Below are 7,652 nucleotides of genomic sequence, written 5' to 3' on the forward strand. Positions count from 1 at the left end.
GTCTGGGGTCCATTACACTAAATATTTTCAGATGGGGGATCTGCATCCAAATTAATTTGGGGATCCTTGACATGAAAAGGTTTGTGAACCACTGACTGATTTAAAGTATGAGATTAGATTTAGCCCAGTATGGGGGTCGGCAGAGAGGAGAGAGTGGGAACAGAGGGGGAGGTGCAAACGGGGAAATGCGCTTCTCTCTCAGCGGGTCTTTTATATTAGTACAGGAGCCACCTGGCCTGTTGTTTATTTATAGGATATTCTTTCCTGTGTGAGTGTGATGTGAATATTGACATAGGCGATTTTTGCCACTGCTAGCAGGGGGTGTTGGCAAAGGAAATATAATATATGAACATATGAGAAATGTATTATATTTTGCGTGCACCGCTCCTTGCGCGTGGGTTTTAGGGGTACCAAACACCTTTTGGGGGAGTAGGGGGACAAAACGAGTATTACAGGTTGTATTATAATAGCCTACATTGTTATTGTAGGCCCTCCAATAACACGTGTACACATCTGTGAGAAGTTATAGAATATAAACTATATATATATAGCTGTGTGGTGGGCAAAATTCATATAACATTGTGGTATTGAGAAACTACAAGGGGCTAATCATCTTCCATGACAAAACTCCTTACAAACTCACAAAAAACTGTTTCAAACATCGACTGTGTATGAGTCAACTATAGAATAAAGTCCATGTAAGAAGTTAGCATCTGTTGTTACCTCTCTGTACACTGGATAATAAAGAATGAAGTTGATTCCTGACATTGCAGTTATGATATCAAAATAAAACAAAGATATACTCTGTGTGTGAGTGAGTGAGTGAGACAGTGAGTGAGACAGTGAGTGAGTGAGACAGTGAGTGAGTGAGTGAGACAGTGAGTGAGTGAGACAGTGAGTGAGACAGTGAGTGAGTGAGTGAGACAGTGAGTGAGACAGTGAGTGAGTGAGACAGTGAGTGAGTGAGTGAGACAGTGAGTGAGTGAGTGAGTGAGTGAGTGCTAGGGAGAGAAAAACAGATAGGGACAGGGACAGATGAGCCAAATGACCAAATACATTTAGAGGAAACTGGATGTCGGCACAGCATTATGTCAGTATCAGACAGACCATAGTTTGGTTTAGTTGGACTTCTGGTTTTGCTTGTTTCAGTTCAGTCTGAAACAATGTAGCTGCTGATGGCTTGACTTTCCCACTGGGCCTCTAGTGTGGGATTGATTACTGTAACTGACTGAAACCACATGTAACTTGCAAAGGAGAGTGTGTGAAATAAACAAAATGGTCATACTTCATAGTTTATATGATAGCCTGCAACGGTTGAATTACTCCAGGGTTATGGTGTAATCTTTTGTATTACGGTAAAGTGTATGTACAGCCTACCAATACTTATTGCGACCGCAGGTGGCGCAATCATTATATTAATTGATTAAAAGAAAGAACTAGTATATAGTCTGCTAGCGTGCTGCTTGCTTATATGTTATGGATATACATACTGTTGACTTTGTCATCACTAATTCAACCAAAAATACTGCAGAGCAGGTCTTGTCCAACCCTATAGATTTTTGGAATTAAGCCAGGTCGTATTTACTATGAAAACGTACATTGCCCATCAGTCAGTCACCCCCCCAGGCATGACCATATACTGTACGGTCATTTCTCATGACATCATCAGGGATGGAGATCCCTGATGATGGTCATCAATATTAAGCCCATATATGGAGATCCCTGATACCATACTATTGGCCAGCAACTACATCTGACCTCAAACCCTTAGATCAGTGGTTCCCGAACTTTTTCATGTCAAGGACCCCCAGATTGACACTAATTAGCTTGCGGACCCCCATTAGAAAAGCTATGCCAGGGACCCCCGTAAAAGATCAGATTTTTACGGCTCTAGCAGTGATTCTCAACCCGTTTAATTTCAAGGACCCCCCAGTTTGATATGCATTAGTCTACGGACCCCCATTTAATGGCATTTCTCTGAGACCCCAATTTGTATTGTAAAATCAATGTTAATTTAACTCTCAGAGTTACAGACCCATTGGGCCCATTTGGTTCCAAACTATCATTTAGCTGGGGAACCCCTGGAACTGCCTCAAGGACCCATGGGGGTCCCCGGACCCCACTTTGGGAACCACTGCCTTAGATCTCCATATGCTGGAGCTGACCTGTTCTAAGTAGGTACTTACCAGTACAATAGTACCTATGAGAGCATGCGCGTGACATCATACCTATGCGGTAAGGTAACGCCTATACTGAGTGGCAAAAAACTACAGCCCATACATCCAAACAGAAAAGTCCTATTAAAATCCTATTGCTGATTAAACGACCTATTCTGTACAGTACTACTGAGCAGAAATCTGGGAAGACGGAGCTGGTGACTATAGTTGTTAATTCAGGGTATGCAGTATGCATGAGGAGACTCAGGGATGGATTAACCTCCACAAGGGCCCCTGGGCCGGTACATGTTTTGGGGCCCCCCTAGCGCGCGTGCGCACAGAATTCTCGAGTTTTTTTTTTAATTTTTGACCTAAATTTAACAAAATCAATGGCCAATGAAGGTCCCCATGAGCTTTTTTCAGGGCCGCATTATATTTTCCCAGAAGGGCCCCTGAGAGCCAAGGGCCCCTGGGCCACGGCCCCATTGGCCCAATGGCTAATAGTCTCCTGTACTGGAGACTATAGTCTGCAATCTAAAGCCTTTTACTTCCATGACAATTCTGAGGCCACATGGCCATGCATATGTAATCTACACTGTGGGCTGTAATCTTACAAACACTGTAATCTTATTTTTAACAACAAATGTGTTTTATACTTGACAAGTTGCTTTCAATGCCTTGTATGACTGATGATAACCTAGCTGATAACTGACTGACCTGCCCTCCATTATGCAGAAATTGCAGATAGTCTAAAACCTTTCACCTATACACGTTACTATGAGTCAGAAGTCAACTTCAGTCCTAAGTAACTCCTAATTCTATGCTGTGTACAAGTTATTACACATCAAAACCAATGGCGTGCGGAGTTAATTGTTTTCAAACCAATCGCGTGAAGTCGAGGAGGACATCGGGGCCCGGGGGCTTGGCTTGTCCTGCGCACAATATCCCATACCCCGGAGGGCTGGACGAGTGGTCGTGCTGTGATTGGCTGGTTTTGGCAAAGAAGCTTGCATCACCAGGCTTTCCCTTTTCTTCCCCAGTATGAAAGCCACACAAGTTTTGGAATAGATGTATCTCCGTATATTGTTGAGAATATTGACTCTATTGACTTTTGTCTTTACTGGCTTCGTTACTTCGTTCCAGTTCGGCTTCAGTAATAATAGTATTAAGAAGAAAAATGAGGTATACATTATTCATATGATCATTATTGTTAATATTGTAGCTAAATTTCATATACATAAATCCAAATTTGGCATTCCAAACCTTCTTTTAAGTTGTTTTGTGTTCACTCGATGTAATGTTTTCTCCCTGTCCTATCTGTCTGTCTGTCTGTCTGTCTGTCTGTCTGTCTGTCTGTCTGTCTGTCTATCTATCTATCTATCGTCTGTCGTCCTAGCAACCTAATGAAACCAACCACAACTCGACCTCCCTCCGGCCTATGGGAGGTAAGATGTTCGGCGGAGAGAGAGGGAAGTGGGAACAACGTACAGCCTGGGGGCTCCGTCTTTTTGGCAAATCTAGAACTTCCTGTTTGAGAGCTAGCAAACTTAAGACATCCGGTTGCTTTCAGAATAAAAGCGTGGTTAATTAAATAATTATTACATTACATTATTAGTATTATTATTACATTACAGTTATTGTGAAGACACACATTATGTTTCTGTGTAAAAATAAGTAATGAAATAACGTAAAAAAGTTATCTAAATGGATAAATGCCCAAGTCCATGCACTGGAGTGCCCAAGTCCATTCACTGGAGTGCATGGACTTAATAAAGTGGATGCTGGACAAAATCCCTGCTATGTTTCGACTAGTGTGACATATGCACGCGTCCGGGGAGACCTCCTCTACAACACCACACTGTCCGCTAAGCAGCAGAGGTGTAAAACAAAAATTGGCACCAGGTCACAGGTCAAAAAACATAAAAAAACTTCCCATTTCCAGACTACAGTGGACTAAAGTGGACGCTGGACAGAAATCCCTGCTATGTTTCGACTAGTGTGACATACGCACGCGTCCGGGGAGACCTCCTCTACAACACCACACTGTCCGCTAAGCAGCAGAGGTGTAAAACAAAAATTGGCACCAGGTCACAGGTCAAAAAACATAAAAAAACTTCCCATTTCCAGACTACAGTGGACTAAAGTGGACGCTGGACAGAAATCCCTGCTATGTTTCGACTAGTGTGACATACGCACGCGTCCGGGGAGACCTCCTCTACAACACCACACTGTCCGCTAAGCAGCAGAGGTGTAAAACAAAAATTGGCACCAGGTCACAGGTCAAAAAACATAAAAAAACTTCCCATTTCCAGACTACAGTGGACTAAAGTGGACGCTGGACAGAAATCCCTGCTATGTTTCGACTAGTGTGACATACGCACGCGTCCGGGGAGACCTCCTCTACAACACCACACTGTCCGCTAAGCAGCAGAGGTGTAAAACAAAAATTGGCACCAGGTCAGATGTAAAAAAACTTAAAAAAACTTCCCATTTCCAGACTACAGTGGACTAAAGTGGACGCTGGACAAAAATCCCTGCTATGTTTCGACTAGTGTGACATATGCACGCGTCCGGGGAGACCTCCTCTACAACACCACACTGTCCGCTAAGCAGCAGAGGTGTAAAACAAAAATTGGCACCAGGTCAGATGTAAAAAAACATAAAAAAACTTCCCATTTCCAGACTACAGTGGACTAAAGTGGACGCTGGACAGAAATCCCTGCTATGTTTCGACTAGTGTGACATACGCACGCGTCCGGGGAGACCTCCTCTACAACACCACACTGTCCGCTAAGCAGCAGAGGTGTAAAACAAAAATTGGCACCAGGTCACAGGTCAAAAAACATTAAAAAACTTCCCATTTCCAGACTACAGTTGACTAAAGTGGACGCTGGACAGAAATCCCTGCTATGTTTCGACTAGTGTGACATACGCACGCGTCCGGGGAGACCTCCTCTACAACACCACACTGTCCGCTAAGCAGCAGAGGTGTAAAACAAAAATTGGCACCAGGTCACAGGTCAAAAAACATAAAAAAACTTCCCATTTCCAGACTACAGTGGACTAAAGTGGACGCTGGACAGAAATCCCTGCTATGTTTCGACTAGTGTGACATACGCATGCGTCCGGGGAGACCTCCTCTACAACACCACACTGTCCGCTAAGCAGCAGAGGTGTTTTGTCCAGCGTCCACTTTAGTCCACTGTAGTCTGGAAATGGGAAGTTTTTTTAACTTTTTTTACATCTGACCTGGTGCCAATTTTTGTTTTACACCTCTGCTGCTTAGCGGACAGTGTGGTGTTGTAGAGGAGGTCTCCCCGGACGCGTGCGTATGTCACACTAGTCGAAACATAGCAGGGATTTCTGTCCAGCGTCCACTTTAGTCCACTGTAGTCTGGAAATGGGAAGTTTTTTTATGTTTTTTGACCTGTGACCTGGTGCCAATTTTTGTTTTACACCTCTGCTGCTTAGCGGACAGTGTGGTGTTGTAGAGGAGGTCTCCCCGGACGCGTGCGTATGTCACACTAGTCGAAACATAGCAGGGATTTCTGTCCAGCGTCCACTTTAGTCCACTGTAGTCTGGAAATGGGAAGTTTTTTTATGTTTTTTGACCTGTGACCTGGTGCCAATTTTTGTTTTACACCTCTGCTGCTTAGCGGACAGTGTGGTGTTGTAGAGGAGGTCTCCCCGGACGCGTGCGTATGTCACACTAGTCGAAACATAGCAGGGATTTCTGTCCAGCGTCCACTTTAGTCCACTGTAGTCTGGAAATGGGAAGTTTTTTTATGTTTTTTGACCTGTGACCTGGTGCCAATTTTTGTTTTACACCTCTGCTGCTTAGCGGACAGTGTGGTGTTGTAGAGGAGGTCTCCCCGGACGCGTGCGTATGTCACACTAGTCGAAACATAGCAGGGATTTCTGTCCAGCGTCCACTTTAGTCCACTGTAGTCTGGAAATGGGAAGTTTTTTTATGTTTTTTGACCTGTGACCTGGTGCCAATTTTTGTTTTACACCTCTGCTGCTTAGCGGACAGTGTGGTGTTGTAGAGGAGGTCTCCCCGGACGCGTGCGTATGTCACACTAGTCGAAACATAGCAGGGATTTCTGTCCAGCGTCCACTTTAGTCCACTGTAGTCTGGAAATGGGAAGTTTTTTTATGTTTTTTGACCTGTGACCTGGTGCCAATTTTTGTTTTACACCTCTGCTGCTTAGCGGACAGTGTGGTGTTGTAGAGGAGGTCTCCCCGGACGCGTGCGTATGTCACACTAGTCGAAACATAGCAGGGATTTCTGTCCAGCGTCCACTTTAGTCCACTGTAGTCTGGAAATGGGAAGTTTTTTTATGTTTTTTGACCTGTGACCTGGTGCCAATTTTTGTTTTACACCTCTGCTGCTTAGCGGACAGTGTGGTGTTGTAGAGGAGGTCTCCCCGGACGCGTGCGTATGTCACACTAGTCGAAACATAGCAGGGATTTCTGTCCAGCGTCCACTTTAGTCCACTGTAGTCTGGAAATGGGAAGTTTTTTTATGTTTTTTGACCTGTGACCTGGTGCCAATTTTTGTTTTACACCTCTGCTGCTTAGCGGACAGTGTGGTGTTGTAGAGGAGGTCTCCCCGGACGCGTGCGTATGTCACACTAGTCGAAACATAGCAGGGATTTCTGTCCAGCGTCCACTTTAGTCCACTGTAGTCTGGAAATGGGAAGTTTTTTTATGTTTTTTGACCTGTGACCTGGTGCCAATTTTTGTTTTACACCTCTGCTGCTTAGCGGACAGTGTGGTGTTGTAGAGGAGGTCTCCCCGGACGCGTGCGTATGTCACACTAGTCGAAACATAGCAGGGATTTCTGTCCAGCGTCCACTTTAGTCCACTGTAGTCTGGAAATGGGAAGTTTTTTTATGTTTTTTGACCTGTGACCTGGTGCCAATTTTTGTTTTACACCTCTGCTGCTTAGCGGACAGTGTGGTGTTGTAGAGGAGGTCTCCCCGGACGCGTGCGTATGTCACACTAGTCGAAACATAGCAGGGATTTCTGTCCAGCGTCCACTTTAGTCCACTGTAGTCTGGAAATGGGAAGTTTTTTTATGTTTTTTGACCTGTGACCTGGTGCCAATGTTTGTTTTACACCTCTGCTGCTTAGCGGACAGTGTGGTGTTGTAGAGGAGGTCTCCCCGGACGCGTGCGTATGTCACACTAGTCGAAACATAGCAGGGATTTCTGTCCAGCGTCCACTTTATAAAGTCCATGCTCTCCAGTGAATAGCATTTATCCATTTAGATAACTTTTTAATTACTTATCTTTACACAGAAACATTACTTATTACTTATTTTTACACAGAAACATAATGTGTGTCCTATAGCATCGTTTAAATGCTTAATTTATAGTTTTAATGTGCAAATTAAACTTTTTTTCAATACTCTAGAGGGTACTCTTATTTTGAAGAGATCGTCCACCGGAAGTCTTATATTTGCTCACTAGATTTGCCAAAAAAACAGTGCTC

This window comes from Electrona antarctica (genome assembly GCF_951216825.1).
Source record: "Electrona antarctica genome assembly, chromosome: 3".
In the NCBI taxonomy this organism is placed as follows: Eukaryota; Metazoa; Chordata; class Actinopteri; order Myctophiformes; family Myctophidae; genus Electrona; species Electrona antarctica.